We start from the raw sequence: 16,406 nt of genomic DNA, 5'->3' as shown, positions 1-16,406 counted from the left end.
CAAACTTTCTTGACTATAGATGCACTATAGATACACCATTGGAGCTCAAACTTGAAGCTTTTTGCTAAAGTTTTAAACCACTTTTTAGACACTTGAGGGTGTTTGGATTGAAGTTTGTTAACTAAGAAGCTCTTCTTCTCCAAGAGGTTAACCTTTGAACTCCTTTCATTATCTTTTCTTTTACTCTTTTACTCTTCATTTCTTGTTATATACTGATTTTTAGAGTTATTTTAGGCTTAAAAATGTGATTGAGCTTTGTTAAAAGTGGAAGGGCGGGCTAGCCACCCTTCCATAGGCTTATTCACTAGTTGTAACTCCTTTGTTCTCTTTCATCTTTGCTCTCTTTTTTTACTTCCTTTAGTTAATTTTCAGCACTGTTTTTAGGTTATTTTTGTGTGATATGAACTGAATATGGGCTTCTAAAAGGGTAATCATCCTCCCCAATACATGACTTCTATGATATGATCAAGTTGAATATGTTTTCTTATTTTCTATGCTTTGAATACTATGTTTGCACTGTTGTAATAGCACAATAGTCCTCACGGATTTGGTGTGTTTAGGATATAGCCGCCAATCCGTTTGAGTCGATCGCTTTACCTTTGTTCTCATAGCTTTCCTTAGTTTATTGGAACCTTGTGGTCATAGGAGGTTTAGAGCTTAGCCACCCCGTCACAAGTTTGATTAACTAGTTATAAATCTTTCACTTTAATAATATTGTTGTTTACCTTGAAGCTAGGTGATAGCTTCCATGTTAAATGTGTTGAAAAACTATCTTCTCAATCATTTTCAGAACATGGAAATGGATGTCTCATTCTTATTCCAGGAATAAAAGAGGAGTTGTCAACAATTTTGATGAGTTGTGTGTTTAAACTTTGATAGTTAGCTTGATTTTTGATTTTCTCCCTTATTTCTGTTGTTGCTCATATAGAGAAAAGTGTTGAAAACTCTCTTCTAGTTCCACTTTGAAGCACAGAAATGGATGTTTCATCCTTATTCCATAAGTAGGAAGAGGAGCTTAAAACAATTTTTGAGTTGTTATATTTGTTTTCTTTTGGTTTAGATTTTGTTTTCTTCAAAGCAAAACGAAAACTCTTTCATCGAAAGTATTAGAAACTCTCTTCTAGTTCCATTTTGAAGCATGGAAATGGATATCAATCCACGTTCCATGAGTAGGGAGAGGAGCCTCTAATTTCTTTCTTCAATGATGTAACCTCTTGTTTACAAGCTTCTTTTTCAAAGATGGTTTTTTGTAACCTATTCTCTCCAAATTTGACTAGTCATTTACTCTCATTCACTATGAGATGTAGTAGGTTCCAACCAATTCTTTGAATGATTCTTTTTGTTTTTAGCTTCATACTCATCAGATCTTCATCCCGTTGCTTCCCCAATCATCATGTAATACCCTTAGGATGTTTGATGGTTTGTAAATCAAAACTATTTCCTCCTTGAAAATCTTCATGATAGGAGGGAGCAGGAAGGATGAACATCCTTTGGAAACCCTCTGTTTACTCTGTTCCAGTTCTGTTGCAGCAGGTTTTCCAGCATGGTTTTACGGCCGGCCAATCAAGTGTACGACCGACCAATTCCGTTAGCCGGCCGGCCAAGTCAAGTGTACAGCTGACCGACTCATTTGTACGACCAGTTTATTCAGCTTAGCGGAGTAGATCTCGATGTTAAAGCATAACTATTTTCTGGCTACGAACAGAGCAATTTTTGGCAACCGGTTGAGCGATTTCTGAAAGATGTTCTCGTTTGCGCACGCACGGTTTCCTGCCCTTTATTCAAACTCTTTTAGATTAGCCACTCTGAAATTTGTATATGTAATAATTAGTTAATTCATTTAGGGGTGTAATAATTAGTTAATTAGGCTATTCGGACCCTCTTGTAAAGAGGACATATTTGTAACACTTAATGTATGTTTTCCAACCTCTATTTCTTTCTCTCTTTTATTTACGCTTACCATAGTTATATAAAGCATCATGTTTTCCTTTATCATTTCCATGCTTTGTATCCATTTTTGCATGCATTAAGGTTTGGCTCATCATACTTGATGTTGTTATCATTTCCTACTACTTGATTATATGTGCTATCTCATACTTTGAGTTGATTCACATGTCATGTTAATAGCCGAATCTAGTAGTTGCATTTTGTATGTGTTGCATTAGTCATGTGCATTTTTAGGATCATGCATTTTTCTAATTATCTTCTTTTCTTTGGCTTGCCGCTGATGAGTACTAGGTGAGCATTTTTTGCTTTAGCATCTCATGTGTGTGTTTATGTTAACACATTGAGCATACTACCATGAGGATACTTGCTTACTTGAAATAACTCTATGAATGCCTCTGGATGGAAGCTGTTTTTGCTTAAGTTGGAATGACTTTGACTGTTGTATATATGAGCTCATTTTTCCTTTGAGTTGTACATAATCAAAATTCTTTCCAAAATTGCATAAGATCAAAGCATTCCAAAGTAAGTGATATGATCTATACTTGTTTGCTTATAATAATATTAGCATTATTAATAAATCAGAATATGAGCATATAATGCCTATAAGATTTACATCATGATTAGTAGAGGCTGATCTTTGACTGGGTGAGTGGAGTGCTCAATTAATAACCTCCCCTCTCATACCTAAGTTCCCGAACCGAGACACTTTGGTTGTAACGGACAAGTGGCCTTTACCATGAGTCACAGGTTTCCTAATTTTCCTAAAAATATTAGGTGGCAACTCTGAAATCTGGCAATGCAGTCTATTTTTGGCATCTCTTGTGATTAATGGATTTTTCTAAGATTTGCCGTATCTGGATTGTCATTCATTTTTTCTATTTCATATTGCACTTGTGAAACCAAATTCAGAACCACGGGAGTCCGAACTATAGGGAATCATACTCGAGGAGACTAAACCCCTCTGAGGAGCACGAAAAACCAGCTACAGTTTCTGGCAACTCCACCGGAGAGTTAGAGAACTTGACTTAAACTTTATGACGTGAAATTTTATCTACATATATATGTTCATTGCATTGCATTTGCATAATACTCTTAAGTCATTATGTTTACCATCTGATATCTTGAACGACTTGCTGGAGGCTTGCCAAAAGGTTGGTCAGACGTAGGCAATGTCACGTTGGGAACACAACCCTTGGATTTGGATTATCGCCGTACCACTTCATTCTCCTTTCACTTTTCGGTGTTAGGTGTGAGAGGTATATTAGGTAATCTTGTTGAGGTACCCATTTTGACCTATTGGCCTAGTGCATATAGTAAGCTCTAGTGACCTTTTCAAATTAGGGCAAGATGCTCTCCCACATTCAGGATGTTATGATACCACTTGTTTGAAGTAATGAAACTCTAGATCATTCCAAAGCTAGGACAGGATAGCCCTATCCCTCATAGGGGATGTTTTGCTCTCTTTACCTGCTATGTGCTATGCATTGGATCGATACAGGGGTTCTTGAATTCATATCAATGGTTCAGTTATATCAGTTTGTGGAGCAGAATTTAGTAGGGAGTACAGTCATTCAGCTATGATCATATCTGTTCTAGTGAAATTATGTTGGGGTGCTGTCCGTTTTTTTATTTTTGCTTTTCTTTTATTTCTTTTGCTAGGTATTCCTGTAATCATAGCTTCAGAAAGACTTGATATGCCCCAAGTTTTATGGACTCGCACCACCAGTGTTAATCTCTCCCGTCAGTAGCTGTCAGTATAGAGCACTCACCAGTCCTTTCCCGGTTCCCACCCACTTAGCTCTCCAAGAGCTGACTCTCCCAGATCTATAATGGCACAGAGTCTAGAAGAAGTTGTGGCCATGATGACGGCCTTTCAAAAGGCCATGGATACGCTAAACACTAGAATCGCTACTCAAGATGAGACCATTGCTGAATTGCGCCACCCATCTGGGGCATTTACTGTCCATCCTATCCTGGGCCCCCAGCCGAATCCTGACCCACTTTGCCAGCTGAAGATTTCCAAGGTCCAGATCCTCGAGAAAGGTTAGCACAAGCTCGAATTTTTGGACCTCTGGTGCAGCCTAATGGGGCCTTTTCCCTTTGATATTAATGATCTTGACCCGACCTTGGTAAAGATTGCTAAGCTTGAGAAGTAGTTCAAAAGGTCACAGGGGATCAACTTCATCCCAGACATTGAGGATGGGTACACAGAGGCTACCGTAAGGCCCCCAGATAGATTCAAAATGCCACACATTGACCATTTTAACTGGTTTGGAGATCCTATGATACATATCCGGCTTTTTCAGACATCTTGAAACCAATGGGTTTGACATGGCGTCAGAAACTCTCTCTGTATGAAAGAACCTTGTTGGGTATAGCAGCCACTTGGTAAGCCAAGTTGGAGGATAAAGTGAAGCAAAACTGGGAAGAATTAGCTAAAATGTTTGTTGCTCGGTATTCTTACAACCCGTAAATTGAAATGACGACTTGAGAGCTTGAAGCGACCTACTAGAATCCCAAGGAACCTTTTGTAGAATTTGTTGTAAAGTGGAGAGCAATGGTAGCACAAATGACAAATCAGCCTCCTGAAAGGGACCAAGTTCGGATAGTGGTACAAAACCTTGAGCCTAATATGTTACAAAAGTTAATAGTCACTCCTTTGTTCACTTTCAAAGATTTGCATGAATTGGAGGTGCAGATTGAGAGTGCGTTTAACAAAGGGATCCTTCCGAGAACAAGTGAACCGGCAAAAAGGGCGTTTATCAGAAGCAATAATGCCAGTAGTAGCACTATCCCCAAGCCCACTAAAATCAATAGCATCGCCACTAATCCCAAGACTGCTAATCCTTTCACCAGTATAAGCCCATAAACAACCTACCAGGCCCGAACCCAGCTCAGAACCTTCGCCCCTTTCCACATGAGCCCAACTCGCGTACTAAAAGTCCTGATGGAAAGAGGGTATCTCAAACTCCTTGATCCCCAACCTCTTTTTACTCACTCCCGGCTAAGCATGACCCTACCCAATATTGTGTATACCATCAGCATTATGGTTATCATCCTGACCGTTGCTTCCGTCTTTGTCATGAGATCCAAGATCTCATCGACAATAAGACTATAGCTCCACCTCAAAAACCCAATGTAGCCAACAACTCACTTCCCATACGTGATCGTGTACCTCCTCTTGGAAATTTGAACCTTATCCACACACTACCACATACCTTCAACCCCAGTACATACATCACCCCATCCCACTTACCTAAGTTGGAAGTGGTTATTCTAGGGTGCACTGACTTGTGCCTGATGGATACATCTGATACCCAGCCAAAACCTCAAACCCTTGTGGTGGCATTGGCAGTATAACCTAGGAAAGAGAAAGTAGAGGCATTTGAGGTGCCAGTAATGGAAACAGGGAAGTTACTAGAAGAAGAGTATGACCTAAGCAGATACATTGTGCCTGTTGACTAGCCAAAAATTCAGCATCAATGTGGTTGAGGAGAATGGACCAGAACAAAACTTGGATGATCTGGCTAGTTTGGAGGAGGATTGGGACAATCTCCGCTTCTTTGAGGAGCAGAACCTTGGAGACATCCAGTTTGGGTGGTATGATCCGAGAAAATCGGAAACCAATGCAGGATGGATGAGTAGTATAGAGGAACTTGAAGTGGGCAATGATGAAGAAATAGGAAGAGGAGAGACTGAAACCCTGGAAAATATGCAAAGGGGAAAGTTCGGGAACTAGCCTGGAAGAGATAAATTTACGAAGGAAAGAAAAAGGAAAAGAGAGTGATGTCAAAACTGAAGAAAAACCTGGAGGGGAACCTGGGAACAATGAGAAGATGCTGAGAAAACTGAGACATTGTCAGAAGGCGGAAATTAGGTCAGCCTTAGATGAGAAGCAGAGTGCCGACAGAGCATGGATTCATATCAAGAAGGGCGAGATCTTTCTAGGAATCTACCTAACCTCGCTATATCAACCCGATGGCAAAAGTCGTGATGTTGGCATGATACAGGTGAAGCTAAACAATTGCCTATCAATAATCGAAGGGGAATAATGGGAAGACAATGACCTACATTTTGCTTATATCAACGAAGGGTGAGGGACTAATGCCCCCAATGATACATGGTACATTGATGAGGTTGACCACCTGACCAGGAGTGGGCGTTGCTTCAAACCCCCACATCTAGATCAGGGTGAACCATCTGGCAAAGATGCGGAGAAGAAGAATGAAGTAGAAGTAGAAGAAGACCTTGTGCTAAGGCAGTTGAAGAAGATCCATGCGAATATCTAGATCTGGGGCTACTCAGGGTTTCCTAAGAGCATCACCAAGCTCTACTATCAGCAATGAACAAAGCCAAGCTTCCAATAGAGGCTACACCAAATGAGCTTGTGTCCTTGATCATGCCCTGGGAGGCAAACCCAGCGTTTTTCTTTTCTGATAAGGAACTACCACTCGAAGAGACCGACCATAACAAGCCTTTGCATGTGTTGGTAGAGTGTAGAAAGAAGTGGATCCCAGTGGTCCTAGTTGATACGGGGTCGGCAATCAATGTGTGTCCCACAAGGACTACCTATGCCATAGGTTTGAAACCAGTTGACTTCACATCTACAAAGCAAGTTATCCGAGCTTATGACAACACTAGCTGCCACGTTATAGGGACCATCAAAGTCCAAATTTTGGTCGGTCCATCTGAGCATGAAGCTAGATTCTACGTCATGAATGTGCTAGCAACTGTTAATCTACTATTAGGTAGGCCTTGGTTACACCAGAGAAGAGCGGTTTCTTCAACTGTTCATCAACTGGTAAAGTACCCACACAAAAGAAAGATCGCGGTAACCTTCGGCAGGTCTTCGATCCATCATTCCCTAGAGATTGCAATGCCACTGTTGGAGATACAACAAGGGAAAGAAGATGTATTCCTCTCAGGATTTTCTTTGGCAGAAGAACGACTGGTGCAAAACATCATGGCGGAGAAAGAAGGTGAATATGTGAATACTCCGTCCATTTATATGATGAGCAAACAGGGGCATATCTCGGGATCGGGACTAGGCAAGAATAGTTGACAAGGCATTACAGTAGCATTGGAGAAAAGTCATAACCCACACTCTTTTGAATTGGGATACGAGCCAACTAAGGAGGATTGGAAACTGAAGAGAGAAGAAGTATGGGAAATGATCAAAGCAAAGAGGACAGGGAAACAATATGAGCTGAACTACAAGCCAATCAGTGGAATCCTGAATGGACATTTTGTCTGGCAAGGGAAGGATTTTCATTTTTGCAATTTTCCTTAAGCATGGACTGAACAAAGGGCAAAGAGGAGGTACCCCAGGTTTGAAATTTTCTTTGATCATCCGCTTTCTGGTAGCGATGAAGAGTGGGAAACCCTAGTGTTGAGATTGAACAAGACAAATGCAGCAGCTCAGGGAGCAGCACAAATGAGATTTTGGGATTGGCATTGGCTAACCTTTTGACGGATTTCGAAGCTAGAACGAAGCCTATAAACTTGGAGAATAGTGCAACGGTTTTCATGATCGGGGAAGGATCACTTACAGGTTGCACTGACCTCATCCAAGACGCTGTGAAAGGCCAACACTTGGATTGGAAACTTGAGGAAGGCTTAGTTATAGGTTCTAAAGCGGATATTGAGTTTGAATCTAATTCCTCTGAGTTTGTTGAGTTGGAGTCAGACGTCTAGTGAGTCTATGTCTGGTACTTCCGGGGGTGGTAACCTGGACGACACGGTCCTGTCAAAGTCATCTTTTTTGTTTTCCTTTGAGTCTGTTATAACCGGTGAGCCAAAAATTTTGAATGAATGTGCTGAAGTTTCTATTTACTTCTCTGTGCCGTTAATTCATTGCATTGATCGTGATTTTCAAAATTTTGATAAAAACGAAGATGAAGAAATTCCTCGGGCTTTAAAAAACCTAATTGATCGAGAACAGTAGAAGCATGCTAGTCTTTTCATGGATGAGATCATTTCAGTTAACGTTGGTACTGAGGAGGACCCTCACTTGGTCCAAATTGGTTCCACGTTGTCTTTGGAGGATCGTGAGCAATTAATCACTTTTTTAAAAGATTTCAAAGATGTTTTTGCATGGTCCTGCGAAGACATGCTAGGAATCGATCCTGAGATTATACAGCATAGGATCCCTCTCGACCCCGATGCCTGACCAGTTAAGTAGAGGCTTCACAGAATTTGCCCAGACTGGGCATTGAAAATCAAAGAGGATGTCACCAAGCAGATCAATGCAGGGTTCTTGATGGTATCTGAATATACGACATGGTTAGCCAACATCATTCCGGTTCTGAAGAAAGATAGCAGAATCAGAGTTTGCCTTGACTTCAAGGATTTGAATAAGGCTATGTCCCAAGGACGACTTCCCATTGCCACACATTGATGAGTTGGTAGACTTCACTGCTGGCCACGCATTGTTGTCATTCATGGATGGCTTTTCAGGGTACAACTAGATCTTGATGGCACCAGAGGACAGGGAAAAAACTGCTTTCATCACACAGTGGGGGATGTACTGCTATAGAGTCATGCCATTCAGGTTGAAGAATGTCAGGGCTACGTACCAGAGGGCTGCAACCACAATACTGCATGACATGATCCACAAAGAAGTCGAGGTGTATGTGGACGATATGATTGTGAAATCCAAAGAGCAAGAAGGCCACTACATCGCGCTGGAAAAGCTCTTCGAAAGGATTAGGGAATACATGCTAAGGTGAAATTCACAAAAATGCACCTTCAGGGTAATCGTAGGCAAGATGTTGGGATTCTTGATCACTCAGAGGACCTAGAAATGCCACCACCAAGGATTGAAAATGAGGTGCGCGACTTTCTGGAAAAAGAGCAATTCATAAGACAGTTTATCTCCAAATTAACCTTGACTTGTGAACCACTATTTGGTCTCTTGAAAAGGGGGAAAAAATTCCAATGGGACGATCGATGTCCGTTCGCCTTCGAACAAGTTAAGCAATATCTTTAGAATCCGCCTATGTTGCCCACCACCAAAGCTGGGGAAGCCACTAATCATGTACCTGTTAGTGATAGAGTCAACAATGGGATGCATGCTAGCACAAGAGTCAAAAGTAAAGGTGGAAAAGGTCATTTACTATATGAGTAAAAAGATGTTGGATTATGAGACTCGTTACACTCCTTTAGAGAAGGCTTGTTTAGCTTTGGTCTGGGCCACTAGAAAGTTGAGACACTACCTATTAGCCCATTCGGTAATTCTGGTTTCAAGATTGGGTCCCATTAAATATCCCTTTGAGAAACCAACACTTACGGGTAGGCTAGCTCGTTGCTTGCTTCTTCTTTCTGAGTTCGACCTTAAGTATGTCACTTGCAAGTCGGTCAAAGGAAGGGCTGTAGCGGAATTTCTAGCAGACCACCCAATTAGGGGGAAGGAAGATGTAGAGCATCTATTCCCAGATGAGGAGATCTTGAAAGTAGAAGAAGAGACGTGAAAATGTACTTTGATAGATCGCCTAACCAATACGGTTATGGAATAGGCGTGTTGCCCGATGGTTCCCATATACCCCTAGCTTTCAAGCACTCGATGGTTCCCATATACCCCTAGCTTTCAAACTCCATTTCAAAGTATCCAACAACGAAGCAGAGTATTAGGCATGTATGACTGGATTAGAAGCTGCCCTAGAACTAGGGGCAATAAGGTTGGACGTCATCGGAGATTCTAACCTAGTTGTTTCTCAAGCCAAGGGAGATTGGAAGGTCAAAGAAGAGGACCGGACCTTGGACATTTTGATTCCAAGGTTCGAAAAACTGACATTTACACACTTAAGAGAAAACAACCAGTTTATCGATGCACTGGCAACTCTATCCTCTATGGTGGACATACTGATTACGGTTAAGATGCACCCAGTCTTTATTGAACAAAAGTATGCGCCCGTACACGAACAATAGCTACAATAGAAGAGGTTCAAGATAAGAATCCTTGGTACCACGACTTTTGGAACTTTTTGGAGAAGGACATGTATCCACAAGGGGCAAATGCCAAAGATAAAAGGGGAATACGACATCTAGCCGTCTAGTTCATCATCTGTGGAAGTAAGCTGTACAAGAGGGGGGCATCTAGGAATGCACAAACTATGTATAAAAGACAAAAAGTCGAAGCGTCTTATGGAAGCCATTCACGAAGGAGAGTGTGTAGTACACATGAATGGTGTAATGCTAGCCAGGAAGATCCTCAAACAAGGTTACCATGGAGAACGATTGTGTCAACTTTGTTCAACGATGTCATAAGTGTCAAATCCATGCTAATCGCATGAATATTCTGTCATTGAAGCTCTACAATATGACTTCACCATGGCCTTTCTTGGTCTAGGGCATAGACGTCATCGAAACAGTTTCACCGAAGGGCTTGAATAGACACAAGTTCATCTTCGTAGCAATCGACTACTTCACCAAATGTGTAGAGGCATAGTCATATTCTGTGTTTAAAGTTTCGCATGTGGCCAAGTTTGTTACGAATAACATCATTTGCAGATGTGGGGTGTCGAATGAAATAATATAAGACAACGGCTCACACTTCAAAAAGGAAGTGTTAGATTTACTTGAGAAGTACAACGTGGCCTTTCACAAGTCGTCGACATACTGGTCGCAGACCAATGGAGCCGTTGAGGCCGCGAATAAGATCATCAATAATATTCTGTGAAAATGCTAGAAACCTACAGGGATTGGCCAGTCAAGCTGCCTTTTGCACTTCGAGGTTATAGAACCTCAATCTGAACTTCTACAAGAGCAACCGCCTACTCCTTGGTGTATGGAATGGAGGTTGTTTTATCGATCAAAATTAAGGTAACATCGTTGAGAATCATGGCTGGGTGTCAGATAGTAGAGACGGATTGGCAACAGAACAGGTTTGAAGAGTTGATGTTGTTTGATGAAAGGAGGTTGAAGGTGTTATATCATATCCATGGATATCAACGCAGGATCGCTAGGGCATTCAACAAGAAAACCAAGTCCAAAAATCTAAGAGAATGAGATATGGTGCTTAAAGACAATTGAGCTCCTATCCATGACCCTAGGGGCAAGTTCTGACCTAATTGGACCAGTTCCTACATCATAAAATCTATTTGGCTAGGAGGAGTAATCATCCTCATGAATTTAGATGGCTTGGAATTCTCGCAACCGATCAACATGAACAAGTTGAAAAAGTACTACTCTTGAGAAGCTCGCTAGGCCGAAAACTCAAAAGGGCAACCTGGGTAAAAATTAGAGCGTGAAAAATTGGAAATGAAGGAAAAATGAGTTCGTAAGGTCGAAAACCCGAAATGGCGGTTTTGGCAAAAGTTAGAGTGTAAAAGGAGAGTTAATACTCGAGTGAACCCTTACCAAGAACTACGTAAGGCCTGATTCTCATCTTTGGGATACGCAGGCAAATTCATCTTAAAGTTTGGCCCTAATTATTTTCAACTCAATTGTCCTATCCATTATTTGATTAGTCCATCTCACCATCAGTTGGCTTGATTGTTTTACCTCCATTCGGCAGAAGATTCAGTTGCAAGATAAAGCAAAGGGCAGAACAATGATGAAGGTGAATGCAGTTGTGGGCAGTCATGATCCTCTTGATTTAGGGTTGTACGTCTTAAGGTTTGATTCCATGTGTATCAGGTAATGACCGCTTGCGAAAATTTGTTTTGAAAAGTTTTAATGAAGTTGATTTTCTCAAAATTTTACTTTTTGCAAAATAGACCATTCTTTGAACCAAAAAGGAAATTTTTTTACATGATTCAAAATAGAGAGTGAAAACAAGCACACCATCCAACTCTCAAGCTAAATCAAAGTTGCTTTTACATCATAAAGCTTAGAGAGAAGAAAAGTCAAAGCAATGAACTAAGGGCATAGATGAGTCAGGTAGTGGTTCTCTGTCTCTTGCCCACACTCTTAGAAGTCTCTACCGCCAAGGATGGCCCAAGTTGTACCTCACCCTCAAGCCAAGCCAAGCCAAGCCAAGCATTTGCCAAAAAGGGCACGACTGAAGCTAACAGCAAGGGCCAAAAGCTCTCTCATCCTCCAAGCAGTTAGATACCGAGCCAAGTGTGAAACACAGATCAGAAATGGAGCTAGATATTCGACCCCCTTATTTGGATGAGTCTGATCACACACAAACTGGCGTCTAAACTAGAATGGAAATTAGGAAACACAATGTGTGAGGCCAATCAATTGTATACCTGGACGGCGGGACATGCTATAATTCATTTCGGTCAAGTTAAGCCAAGGACATCGCCAAGCAATGTCAGTTGCAGATCTGTTGCACATCCAATCACACCACGGTCCTTTGAGGGAAAGCTCAATAGTTGGGAATGAGAAGAGTAAGTCCTAGCTGAGTAGCTACGGCAAGGATCCACTACTTTCCACCTAGGAAGGGATGCAAAATAAAAGAGATTAAAGAATAGAGAGATGTGCATTAAGTAGGAAAAACAAGAATAAGGCTTTTTAGAGAAAATAGAGATTGAGTGCCAAAGTGATGTTAGAATCATAAATAAGAAAGGGTGGGAAATAGTACCTGAAGAAGAAATGAACTTCTTGCAGACCGAGAGGTCTCCCAATGGTGGAAAGCGTCCAAACCCATCAAAGTCTCGGCTAGTACCAGGCCAACTGTGTCGACCAAACAATTTAGCATCAGTGTTGTGTTTGTCGTTTTTTGTTTTGAGTCTTGTTTTGATTCTAGTAAGTGTTAATATGTGTGTTTAGGTTGTTTTTACTTTGTTTTTCCTTCGTTGAGTGGTATTTTGTACTTTGGTCAGTCTTAGGCTCAATATTCGATTAAGAGCTCATTCAAAAACAATCATTTTTAGTTTCAATTTCAGAAATGAATCATTTTTGTGCTCAAAGTGTTGTGCCATTTCCAACATGATGTGCAAAACATAATTCCTTCTTTCATAAACTACAGGTCCAACCCCGATCATAGTTTTACAAAAATACAAGTTTTCAAAAAACAACAAAACAATGACTTATCTGACGCTACATAGGTTCCAAACTACAAAGCAGAAGCAAAAAGAGAAAAGGGAAAATTGGAGTATATGAGTTTGCTTCAACTTCAGAAAGTTCGAAATTGCGTTTCGGATGCACCTTCTCAGGTCTCGTTGTTTCTTCGGAGTATGAATGTACCCCAACCTCGAGCTCAAGCTTGTTTTAAGTTAGAATGTCAATCAAAAGTGCTCTCCCTGAACACCATTCCCTACCAGAGGTGTCTTTTCATAAATCGTCACTTTCCGGCAGTGTTGGTATACGTAAGCCCGATTTCAAGCAAATATCAAATGAGATACTTTCCAAAGTATCGTTTCTCAGCAGAGATGTTTTTCTTAAAATGCCACTTTCCTGCAGCGTGGTACGCATAAGTCCAAATTCAATTCATACCAAATGAGATGATCTTCGTGAACACTGCTCCTCGAGACATTTTCTAAAAAATGTTGCTTATGTTGCTTCCTAAAACAAGATGGCTTCATACATCAGGGTCCAAAAACCTTTTGCCTCTTTAATGTTCGAAGAGCATTAACCCCCAGCATAGCTTTCACCCTGACCCGTTCTGTGTGGAAAACGTAGTTTGGCTTGAACCCTCACCTATTTAGCATGGAAAACGTAGTTTGGCTTGAACCCTCACCTGTTTTGCATGGAAAACATAGTTTGGCTTGAACCCTCACCCATTTTGCGTGGAAAACATAGTTTGGCTTGAACCCTCACCTTTTTTGTATGGAAAATGTAGTTTGGCCTGAACTCTCCCCTTTTCTACTTAAAAACATAGTTTAGCTTGCATTCACCCTCTTCGTATTATGTGCACTTAGGCTTGTCGGTTACAACTTTACCCTTTTTGCATTGCATGCGCTCAGGCTTGTCACCCTCCTTTTTGCATTTCATGCGTATAGTTTCTTTGTTGTTTTGGGTCTAGGAGACCTTAAATCTTCTAAAGGTGCAATGCCTTTGGTGTTTGTCATGCCCGAACGACTTCAGGTGGTTCAGTATAGCCACCTGACTGTGTTTGTAGTGAGTTCCTAGGAGACTAACTGAGATGGTGGAAACTAGAGTTTGAATGGCCAAGGCCTAGAACGTGAAGGTTTGAAATTTTTTAGACTAAAGTCTGGTTTAAATACCCAATGGTGTGGAGATTATTTCAAAACATCCTCGGCTTGAAATCTGTATAGAAGCCCCATAGTTAAGGTAGGTTATAGATGCCTTAATTCTGGATATTGAACAAACCTAGTCTGTCCCTCTGTTGGAGAATAGGGAAAGTTGCAAACATAGTCAGGGAGGAAAGTAGTACTCGTGGTTTTCGCGTGAAGATTATACCTTTATTGAGCGTTTGGAGTCATTAAGATTATTTTCTCTGTTTGAAATGCAAGATAAAGGAAGAAAAGTTTTGAAAAACAAAAAAGAAGAGAGAGATCCCCATCAGAGTAAAGCGATTCATCGCCACTCGCCCCGTGAGGTGGCTTCTAAGGCACCGCTTTTATTTGTTTATTCTATTGCATTGCCTACACATCATCTACTACATTGTTTATCACATGTACTACATCGTCTATCGTATCCATTGCATCCACTTATATCATGCGTTATCTTGTAGCATCTATCCTTTTCACGCTAAAATACGTTTAGGATCATTATCCCCAAGCGTGGTAAGGTGTTCCTTACCACTTGCCCCCCTTAAGGTGCTCTCGAAGGCACCTCTTTTTGTTCATCTTTTCCATTGCATTGTATGGAACATGCATCACATTGTATTTTGCATCAACTGCTGCAATTGCATCGCATTCATATGCATTGTACCTATATCATCTTATTGTATCCACCCTTATCACCCAACGGTGTGATTTGGCTTGTATTCACCCTTTTCACATTGCATGCATTTAGGCTTGTTCACACTTATCACACAAGTGTGGTTTGGCATGTACCCTTTCACCTTTTCTACATGATGCGTAGTCTGGCATGTACCTTTCACCCTTATCACACAAGTGTGATTTGGCTTGCATCCTCCCCTTTTTCGCATTTCCTGTGTTTAGGCTTGCAATTTCACCCTCCCTATGTGATGCGTAGTTTGGTTTGCATCTTTCACCCTCTCTACATGATGTGTAGTTTGGCTTGTATCTTTCACCCTCTCTACGTGATGCGTAGTTTGGCTTGTATCATTCACCCTCTCTACGTGATGCGTAGTTTGGCTTGCATCTTTCACCCTATGCTGGTTTGATTCCTTACAAAGGGATACATAGACAACTTTCGAGTTCAACCAACTGCATCTATATTTTTGTCTGTCTGCCCAAGTCTTACAGCCTCGTCAAATGGGTCGTCTTCGAGCTTTGACATTTACTCACGTCATGTCATGATGATTCGAGCTCTATCAAAGAGGGGCAACTGTAGACACCCCATTTTAACCGCTCTTAAGACTTGGGAACTTCATTCCAAACAACCGATGATGAAACGTTACGTTGTGTAATCTTTTGAATCTTAGCAAAAGAATTTGAATTCGAGCTCCAAACCTAGACTTTGCACCATTTTTGATCAAAACCCTATTTTATAGCTTGACCACACAGAGAGCAGCATGCCAATTAATTTGGCAGGCCATACAATCATTCGGCCGGCTAGCCATGTGTAGTGTCAGATTCTGCATTTGCAGCACAGGCTGCTCCCATGCATGGGATTTGGCCACCTGTCCTTTTTTAAAGATATTTCCGACGGAAAAAGGTTGAAATTCTATAAATAGACCATCTCCCTTCAGAATTTAGGGTTAGAAATTTTTTCAAAAGGCTTAGGAGATTGTTCAAAGCTCTTTCTTGATCTTCAAACCGTCTTGACTATAGATACACTATAGATACACCATTGGAGCTTAAACTTGAAGCTTTTTGCTGAAGTTTTAAACCACTTTTTAGATACTTGAGGGTGCTTGGATTGAAGTTTGTCAACTAAGAAGCTCTTCCTCTCTCCAAGAGGTTAACCTTTGAACTCCTTTCATCACCTTTTCTTTTACTCTTTTACTCTTCATTTCTTGTTATATACTGATTTTCAAAGTTATTTTAGGCTTAAAAATGTGATTGAGCTTTGTTAAAAGTGGAAGGGCAAGCCACCCTTCCATAGGCTTGTTCACTAGTTGTAACTCCTTTGTTCTCTTTATCTTTGCTCTTTTTTTTTTACTTCTTTTAATTAATTTTCAGTATTGTTTTTAGGTTATTTTTGTATGATATGAATTGAATATGGGCTAATGAAAGGGTCCTCGTCCTCCCCAATACATGACTTCTATGATATGATCAAACTGAATGTGTTCTCTTATTTTCTATGCTTTGAATACTATATTTGCACTGTTGTAATAGCGTAATAGTCCTCGTGAAATCAGTGTGTTTAGGATATAACCGCCAATCCATTTGAGTTGGTCACTTTACCTTTGTCCTCATAGCTTTCCTTGGTATATTGGAACCTTGTGGTCATGGGAGGTTTAGAGCTTAGCCATC

Source organism: Camellia sinensis, chromosome 7, assembly GCF_055761805.1.
Source record: "Camellia sinensis isolate YWXY chromosome 7, ASM5576180v1, whole genome shotgun sequence".
NCBI classification, from domain to species: domain Eukaryota; kingdom Viridiplantae; phylum Streptophyta; class Magnoliopsida; order Ericales; family Theaceae; genus Camellia; species Camellia sinensis.
Note: the sequence above shows the minus strand (reverse complement) of the source record.